This window comes from Branchiostoma belcheri, unplaced genomic scaffold, assembly GCF_001625305.1.
Source record: "Branchiostoma belcheri isolate BF01 breed outbred unplaced genomic scaffold, Haploidv18h27 scaffold351, whole genome shotgun sequence".
NCBI classification, from domain to species: Eukaryota; Metazoa; Chordata; class Leptocardii; order Amphioxiformes; family Branchiostomatidae; genus Branchiostoma; species Branchiostoma belcheri.
The window spans coordinates 82,955-93,213 of record NW_017803967.1 but is presented as its reverse complement, the minus strand read 5'-3'; the positions used below and the strand labels follow the sequence as shown (position 1 = coordinate 93,213).

At 43.4% G+C, this 10,259-nt stretch overlaps 1 pseudogene; it reads right to left on the bottom strand.

Moving 5' to 3' along the window:
• Positions 1-666: 666 nt before the first annotated feature.
• The window catches only part of LOC109475907, a 20,617-nt pseudogene continuing 11,024 nt past the window's right edge, over positions 667-10,259 (bottom strand).

The window sequence follows — 10,259 nt, the reverse complement described above, 5'->3', positions numbered from 1 at the left end:
GACCGCTCCCCAGTCTTCCTGTAGCGAACACCACGTGGTGCCACGTACTCAGACGCTCTTGGTAACGTACCGGCGACACACCTCTTCTGTCACCTGTACTCGGGGCCTGAGGTGGTCGGGAAGACGACTCAGCTGATCGTCATCCATGTCCTTGAAGAAGTAAATGCTCTTCGACCGCTGAACCAGGATTCGGACATAGTCATGCAGCGAGTCTTCTTTTGTCCTAGGGGGAAAGAGACTGCTCACTCCAGACCTGCCGTTCTCGCTGATCATTGCAGTAGCCATGTCGCTTTTGAACTACTGACAATGCATATGCGGCAGTATTTAAACTACTTGTGCATCAACTAAGTAATATTCATATTTAGCAAATTCAACTAATGAGAAAACGCGTGCATTGTTGTCTACCACGTCCGTACATCTTACTTTGTGTCCGCAAAACACAAACCATGTGTCAGTACGCAACATATCACTAAAATGTGCCAAATGCTATCCTAAGATGATATGGAAAATCCAAAATGCTACCTCCTAGCTTACTTCCAGCACAAACATAATCGAAAAACACAATTTTCATGCCCGTAGCCAGAATTTTGAATGGGGGGGGGGGTTCTTCCCACTGCTTGAGGGGACCTCGAGCGGCGTAGGCCATGGCTTCTGTGCTTCTCGTCCCTACAGTGGTCCATGTGTGCACTGGGGGAACAGGCCAGCGAAACCGTTGTGCCGATTGTGGATATGCTCCAGCACAGACTTCCACTTGTCTGCAATAAGCTGTCCGTTCCCAGCAGGTGTGGAGATAACAGCCCAGTACAGATGGTTGACGATGCTCCCCATCCACGGTTTGATGAGGTCCTGGCAGCCTCTCGTCATGCTGAGTGTTTGCAGTTTCTTCTTGAAGTAACAGCATGAAATTCTAAACACCAACCTTGCATGAGAAAAGGGGCATCAGTCCCTAACACAAGTATAGCCTTCTTGTTAACAGTCCTTCCATATACAGCTTGGCCGTTCACCATGCGGAAGGTGTCCTTATCACAGTCAGGGTGGAGGAAGGTGAGCTGCCTCCTTTCACCGTCTAGGCCCATCTTCATGTCATGCACACTGAATGTGCATTCAGAGCATGCTGTGAGATGTTTGTGTAGTTTGTCCGGAAGGATGCCAATCACACCTCGTTCTTCCATCCTTCGTCACCTTTGCCAGCCTCATCAACATATCCAGCTATGAACAAAAATATACAAGAATCAGTAAAAGTTTAATGAATCGTAACTTATTCATCTTATCAGTTCATCAGTTTCAGTTCATCAGTTCTACCCTACGAGACGTGCTCAGACAGATTTGTTGAATCTGTCATTGTTGAATCCCCTCAGAGGGAATATACATATCAACATACCTGACATCTGGGAAATTCACTCCCATACTTAATGCTGTGGTTGCGCTTACGACAGATAGGTGAGGCATACATGGTCTTGAACGAAACTATTACATTTACTTTCTTTTTTTTCTTGTCTCACCGTGGTACATATCGACTCTACATGTAATTACGAATCAGTTAGATGTTTAGGTACAGGTAAGGACATGTATCTGTACCTGAACAACTTAACGCTAATATACCACAGAGAATTTGCACAATAATATTAGAAGCCAATGAAATCCATCACACAAAAAGGCTTTAAAATAATAAAATTGATTGCCTTTCCAACAATTGCCCATTTAAAGACATAAGGGTAGTCTGTTGTACTTTCGTGAGAAGTCAAGGGCATGTGTCATGTTACATCATCTTATACACAGGGCCATCAATCATACAAGCTTCACGCAAATCTGCTGAGAGTGTGAGAAGTTTATTGTCTATGTGGTCATAACCTGTGGTCTTGGTACTGGGTTGCAGGGCCTTTATTATTCCCCACACTTGTCTCTCGACGTTGTTTGGGCCAGTACCTTCAATATACCGACTAACAGCTCGTCCTTGCTGCAGCAGGACGCCGTTTGCAAGATGGATAAGTTGGTCATTGCGAACGTCGGACGTTTCGGCCCATGGACATTTCGGCCTGGACGTTTCGGCCACATGTACTGGACGTTTCGGCCACATGTGCTGGAAGTTTCGGCCACGAGCCGAGGATGTTTCGGCCACATGCCGAATGTCCCAATTCTGGACACTTCGGCCTCAGAAAGCAAGCAAGCCGAAAGCAAACATGGCGAAACGAATGTATTTTCTTGACAAATGCAATTATATCTTATTCTTATTTTCTTTTTCAGAATCAGTTTCCTACGGTGGTAAAGGACCATCGGCGATAGAATAAAATCCGTTCAGCGTATTAACACGTTCTTTTTTTAATTAACGTTCGTTTTTTTAATTAACGTTCGTTTTTTTATTAACACGTTCACTGCAGTTGAATCATTCCTAACTTTCCTAATTCCTAAACTAAAATTCACCAATCAACAGCCATTGCAACTTTTCTAACAAATCTTTTATTGAAAAAACAATAACGTAACAATCAATGCGTACCAAGCAATGCGTTGTTGCGTAACAGGAAACATAAAAAACATGAAAAGGCAAATCAATAGCTAGTTTTCCTCATTTATACTAACATGTGTCAAGTTACAATTTATACTAACATGTGTAGTCAAGTTACAATTTATACTAACATGTGTCAAGTTACAATTTATACTAAAGTAACAAGTTCAATTTTACTTCATTTTACACAAGTTCGTGTTTCCAAATGGCCCTTACATACCAGGCGGCCCGAAAATCTTGGAGCAGGCCTCCAGCAGGCCCTTCGCCGTCAATTTCCCGCGGCAAACTTGTCCCAGTGGCTGAAGAGCTTACCCTGCACCCGCCTTTACGTCGCACGCTGGTATCGCTGTAGGTTCCCCTCGGATACCTGCCTTGTGTACACAGTCACCTGCCGGCTCTCCTTGTGCAGCAGCTTGATCAGCAGATAGAGAGGTAGGTTGGGCTTCGCGTAGAAGCCTGCTCTCTATGAGCGTGAGGTCGTCTACGAATTTCCAGTTGTTTGCCCTCGAGTCCTTTATGGCATTATTGATTAGGCAATAAATATGATGGGTGCCAATACTGTCCCTTGTGGTAGGCCGCATGTGAGTTCTTTCCATTCTGAGTAGGCGTTCTGGTAAAGTACGCGTTCAAACATGTGAAATTACAAAATATTTGTACAATTCAAACATGGTACTTTACGATAGGCAAAATGAGACCATCCATTTGAAAAAGTTGTTTGCAGTTCAAACATGTGCAATTACAAAATACTATATGTACAATGCAAGTTTACTGATCAACACTATTTCATAGAGAGCCTTGGGAATTGCAGGAAAGATCTTAGAGAATTTAGAGATAGCATCTAAGTTACGAACAGCCAGGAAGAGTGAAGCATGGAAAATAAAGTTTCAGGGGGTCATGTAAGAAAGCTGAGGTTGGATACGGATGAGGCCAGCATTGGCTTGTTCGTTCACCTAGGAATTGATGGTAGCGATATCTACAGATTGCCTGTACTCGTCCATACAATACCACAAGAGACAGTCAATGTGGCCTCGGAAGTGAAAGCGGTCTACAAGAAAGAGAGTTTTACGGAAAAAGTGGGGCTCTCTATTCAAAACGTACTGATGCAGCTTACATGCATTGTCATACACAATGACCTGTGGCGGTGAGTTGAATCTTGTCCTGAATATTTCAAACGGATGTCTTGGCGATTCGCAGCTGATCATACAGTCAAACCCGTAGCAGACGCCGTGCCTGCAGAACATGGTGAATATTCCTGGAGTCAGTGACGGGTGTCCGTATGACTCCTTGCGGCAGCTCCCTTGACTGGTACTAGAGGGCTTTGTGTCGGCGGTGTATTTCGGGAGCCCGACCTTCTGAGAAAGTCCGGGGAAGTAGGTGAGTGTGGAACGTGCTGGTGGTTTAGGGTACGAAGCAGCAAATGGGATGGGAACGTTTTGAAAGGTTTGCTCTAGGACGGCATGGATACGGTGCAGAAGCTGCTGAATGTCTTCTGGTATGTCTCCGTCCTTTGTGATGTCTCTTAAACTTTTAAACATCACGGGTGTGCACTTTTGTAGAACTGATGCGGCATCTGGGTCGCCCAGTGTCACTTCTCCTTTTGACAGCCTCAAAAGTATGCCCACTGCCTCCATGTTGCTAGCAGTTTGCAGCATGCCGCAAATGGGCGTGTTCTTGGCAAGTTCAGAGAGGAGTCTCTTGTAGGGTGATGGGCACGTGCGGCTGCCCCCCTACGACTTTACGCGTTGCAAAACTGCTGCAAGCTAAGTGTGTCCTTCCTTGCCAAGGAGTGACACAAGAGTTTTGACTTCGCCATCGCTAAGTCCGTTTTTATTTCTAGCCCTCTGTCCACGTATCTCCCCACTGTACCGCAACATCAGCTCCCTTGCCTGTTTCAAATTAATAAAGACGCGGTCGGCGTGCTTCGACCCGGCTACACTTGGTCTCCCATCCTGGGTGCTCTCCTCAGGTACGTACCTCCATTGCTGCCAGGAAGTCCCGCCTGAACCCGATTGCAGTTCCATCACAGATTATCACAGACGGTTCTTCACCACACAGGGGACAGCAGAAGACCTGAAATATACATACCGGCACTAAATTAGACATTGTTCTGTTATGTGTCCGGTGTTTCCTTATTACATTTGCACTACAGGCATCCCAGTGAGCAAATGATATTTAACCCTACCTAGACCGGGCTTTTTTTGGACACTTTGGAATCTTTATGAGTTTATGTAAGTATGGTGGTCAATTCACTATTTAAGCAGCTGGAAAAGTCACAGTGGGTAGTATTTCATTATTTGTGTGCACTGGGTTCAAACAATGGATATTTAAGAAATTTTTAGGTGAGAAATTATGTGTGTAATGTGTTACAACACTGTAATAAAACCACACAAGAGATAAGATGTGCACATACATCGGGAGATGGTATGGAGAGCAGCCTTGCCCAAGAGTTCCATGCCCTGCGCAGAAGCCTGTAGTCCAGTGGGGGCTGTGTTGTTACTGTGCACAGCCCTGGTTTTGTTAGCAGTTCTCTCTGCCGCCTTTAGAGGCTTTCTGGCATACACCATGTCGTGCATGTACTTCAGCATAAAGCCAAAGTAGAACATGTTCCTGGGGAAAAAGAGATAAAAGAAGGAGACATACAACTTAGAAGTTTCTAGTCTGAATGACATTAATTTGCGTAATCAAAGAGGAAATATTCAATGGTTGTCAATAATAGGACTCACATCAGGGGGTGGCTTAAGACTAAATACCAGGAAAACCCTGATTTTCTAATGCTACAGGATGTTTTAAGCAAGGCTATATGATTTTTTAGGAAATTTTCTTCACCCCCCCCCCCTCTACCCTAGAAATTACTTTTCCAGTTCTGAGAACACACAATCTGGGGGAAAGTTGAATTTAAGCATTTTGGTGAAATAAGCCACCCCTGCTTACATGTAATGCATGCAATTGATGGCAGGTCGAACCAAACAACTTATATTTATGTCAGTAGTGTACACTTACTTGTTGTCCAGGTTGTGCAGAAGGTCCTCACAACCGTCGTACTCTCGGCGACAACTGCACCCCCCAACTGTGGGCCTGTAGTACACGGTCCGTGGGACCTCACTGCCGTCACACTCCTTGAAGCTTGTAATGGTCATGTCTTCCAAAATCGTGCAGCCAGGCTAGCAGCTAATGAATCTTTCACCACCAGCACAGACGTTTTACACTCAAGGCTTAACTGGAGAACAGTCAAAGAGAGAATGTACACTTCAACCATCTGCGCCTTTCACAAGTTGATTACTGTTAAAGAATCAGCAGGTATTTATGATAGAATAAGAACCATTAATAGTTCACACCACCACAACACAAGGTTGGCACAGAAAGGAGGTTTTTCTCTACTGAAGCCCAAAACCAAAGCCTTAACAAGGACTTTTCTATACAGAAGTATAAAAAGTCATAACACACTACCAAACAACAGGATTATAGCAAACCAACCGAATTTTAATATCACAATAAATGACTGGGTGGAAACACACGAAGACAAGGGCTCACTTCTTGCTCTGTGGTGGTAACAAGATTTTGTTGTGGGCGAGTATGTCTTGATTTAAATTATGTTCTCATGCCTTTGTTCCACTAAGTTTTGAGTGAGATCTCTTCTTTTGTAGTCATTTATTTAATCATTTAATGGAAAGGAATCATATTTGTTATTTTTTTTTATTTATGTCAGTTCAAATATTTGTTCACTGTTACTATTGGTACTTTGATTTTGTATTGATTGGAAAGTAAATCAATTATTACTTTCATTTCATACATATTATTTATATTATTTGACCTCTGATCTCCGACAATTTACTATGCTGATTCTGATTTCTCTATGCTGATTCTGTTTCAAGTTTGTTATAATTTCAGTATGATTTGTATATTTTATTCATTATTATTAATGCTAAAAGCAATTATTATTATTATTTTTTTATGTTGCTGGACTCCAGGAAGAATAGTATTGAGTTAACTTCCATACTGATGGAGATCCCAATAAACAATTAAACAGAGTACGCACGAACTTGGTGAAGGGCAGACATGAGATAAAAGGTAAAAATTGGTGATTGTGTCAAGGGAGGAAGGAGTTGCCTTTTTCTCATCACGGACGTGAGCAGACAAACCGTCTACATCACGAACACAATGCAAAGTACTAAAATTCATATTGCACTTTGAGATGATACAGGTTACGGAGACTGGCACTTCCCAATCCATGGAAACTGAAGGGTTCAGAAGGGGGTTGGATTTCTTACCGGACGAGGGTGTAGATGTGGAATGTGTAGTGACAGATAAGACAGAGGTGTGGGTAAGGTGCTGAAGGAACCAAAGTACATGATTGATAGAACGATAAGTCATCAATATAACTTGTTTCACATTTCAAAATCCATCACAAAGAACATCTCAGCTGAAGCAAAGAAAGGGCCAACAGGGATCTGCAAGGGTGGACCAAAAGCATTTCGAACCATCTCTGGTTGTGTGCCAGCCCATGTGGTGGAGATGGTGTGGTAAGAAGAAAATGTGGGAGTCGCTGCCGAATCACATAGGGAACATCCACCTGTTTCCTGACAATGTCAAGTTCAAGAAGTGCAAACACCCTCACTTGATCGACCGAGAATGGCTGAAGCCTGGAACAAAGCCACACAAGGCCCTACGTTCTGTAGTGACTGCTACCACCCTCCTCAGGGATATTTCAAAGTTGACGGGTTTTCACCACACTGGTCGATATGACATGTGATGATTCAGGATTTAACAAGGTCTGATGAAGTTCGGGAGCAATAAACAGATTCGATTTCGACATAATCACAAATTAAAGTAGATATTACAGAGTTTCAAACAGTCAAATTGACAAGAACGACAACAACGCACCAAACAATGTGGAAAGATGTCAAAGTTTCTTCCTGAAACAAAGTAAACATACTGTGCAGTATGGTAACAAGGTTTTGTTCGGGACAGCCGGACGAGGAATACATCAGACGTATTTGACCAGTTTTAAAACCTAACAAAAGGCGGAAATTCGTGGCAGGGGACTCTGTTTGGACTTCTGGAACGCCTCTAAAAACGGCTTCGTGGTAGGTTTCTCTTTTATATTTACAGTTAAAGGTGCCAGTGCACATTTTGTTGTTAGTATCAAGAACCGTGGCTATCTAGTTCTATGTCAGAATTGCAATTCCTTTTACTATTGGTAGGTGAAACTCAACATTAGGGTCGGCGACTTTTACATTAGGGTTGTCGAATCCCGAGCAGGCCCAAATGTTTTGTGCTTGGGCAATGTACGGTAATCCTGTTTCCTCACTCGACTTTGGTGAAGTAAGGTTTCGGTTAGCTTGCATTCGCAGCACTCCCTATCCGATAATCATATTTCCCTACCCCTTTGACGCTCCCCAGTATATTCTCACGCAGTACAGCAATGACAATGAACTCTATTGCATATTCACATGGGCCAAATGCACTAAGTTAGATAACCGAGGTACAGTGATACAAGGAACAAGTGCTACATTGCTGTGCTACGTATACAGGGTCTCTTCTTTACAACAGTTGTATGTCTTCATTTGCTGTTGGCAGGTGAAATTCCACTCTTTGTTTTTCTGTCATTCATTAGAGACGTGTTTGTGATATGTTCACTTATTTTGTGTCTTTACCCTTCATTTGCTGTGAAAAAAAGCATTCTTTGATGGGGCTGTTTGTAAGAAATTACTCGGGCATTTCATTGGCGCTGTCAAGCTTGAAATGTAAAACATTGCCAGGTTCCTATCATAAACAATGCTGTTTACACTGAAGCAGGAACTGTCACCTGCATGTACCTTCGCAGGTAAAGTACGGTATCACGCAGTGTTGGGCTTGTATCAAAGACAACATCTGGATACGTTTGAAGTATCTAGAACCATGCCAGGGTATGTTTCTCGTTCTGGATAAAGCACGGTTCTTTCTACAACACTGAGATTGTTGACGCCAGAAAAGAAATCAAATATAACAATAACCATATAAGAAGTAGCGTTAGTTGAGGATTCTCAAGTCTCAATCAATTCTCAAGTCACCTGTGACAACTGCGGCAAAGTCTGTCGTTCCAGGATTTGACTGTACAGCCGCAGCCGGCGATGTCTAAAGACGGACTGAACCATACGCATGGCGCGGATTCCATCGTATTCCGAGACGGAAGAATGCCAACAACAACAGGTCCCGCTGTCGGAATACATATAGTGGTGTTTGGTTACAGTTTTTTGTGGCAACTGTGCACAAAGACAAGGTTCGAATCTCTGGCAGGTCCCGCTGTGGGGCCTTGACAGCACACTGTAGAAAGACAAGGTTCTGGATTAAACTCCTTGGCATTCCGGGTATCTACCACACTTAACTAGCAACATTGTTCACCAAATGTCTGGATAGCCTAGCCTGAGTAGACGTTTCAATTGGCCTGCGGTTAAGTGTTTCTATGAGCATGGTTGCTTTTCTGGGGATAGATAACTCTAGCCTTTCCCGGATACAGCTCTTCCTGAACCTCCGCACTTATACAGACAGACGCAGGCCGATACAACGTCTGCACAGAAGACTATTAATATAGTTCAAGACATGCACTGGTAAGAATTAGTTGTGTGATCACATCACATGACCTTATGTCTTTCGTACAGGCAAAATGACAAACAGGATTAACAGATTGCTTGTTCTTCTGCTTGGTCTTCTGGCGGAAACCGGTGCGGCCGCAGCCTGCAGCAGCAGCTGTTCATCAGTCTGTGACTGCAACAACAAAGGTCTCACCAGTGTTCCTCAGGACCTGCCTACAAACATCACTAGGCTTGATTTGCAGGGCAATAGTTAGTGTTTCCCTGGCAACTTATGTAGTAGATAACCCCACATTTGTCTTCCTTGGGAGTTTTGTCCTTAGGTGCCACAAGGAGTTGTCTTAACGTACAGGGAAACACTAACAGAGGCCCCTGTCGGGAAACTTATATCGGGGAAACTGAGCGCTCACTAAAAACCAGGTTTCTAGAACATAGACGACCCAGTTCTGTTGCATCTGAGGTGTCACAGCACATCCATAGAATCACCGGGACACACAGTGGATTTGGAGGGGGTCAGAATCTTGGATACCGAACAGGATTACTTCAAGAGAGGCATAAAAGAGGCCATATACATCAGGGCACTTCATCCATCGCTCAACCGGGACGGGGGGCGATATCGACTTCAGACAACCTTTGACCCTTTGCTGACGTCACACGTGGGAAAAATCACGTGTCCACAGCATTTGGGTCAGATAGCTGAGGAAGACTGAGTGATTCGGTCGAAAATTTCTGGTGAGTCAAATTTTGAGTTGGAGAAAAGTTTAAGTTTTTCATAATAGAACTTGACTTGGTTTGTATTTCTGTGATGTTTGCTGGAGACTTAAAACTAGAATCACTTGTGTGTGAGGTGGATCGATGTATTTAAATTGTTTTAAATGCACTGCGTTTTCAGGTGTCTGTTTCAAGACGAAAGTTGCAGCTTTTTTTAAGCTTTTTTCGCAAATATGACTACAACTTGGTCTATTTCCAGATTGTTTTGTGCTGTTGTCATTGGTGTCAGGTTGTCTGTATAAGACTTGGAAAATAAATCTACTTTTGTGCCATCATGTATGTCTAAATCCTCTCATCCGTAATGTATACGGATGAGATGGTGGCAAGAACATCGTATGCCACGGGAGGTAGCATCTCCATTTGGTTGGAGTCCATTCTCAGGGTGTGAAACCCTGAACTCAGTATGCGGATTTGAC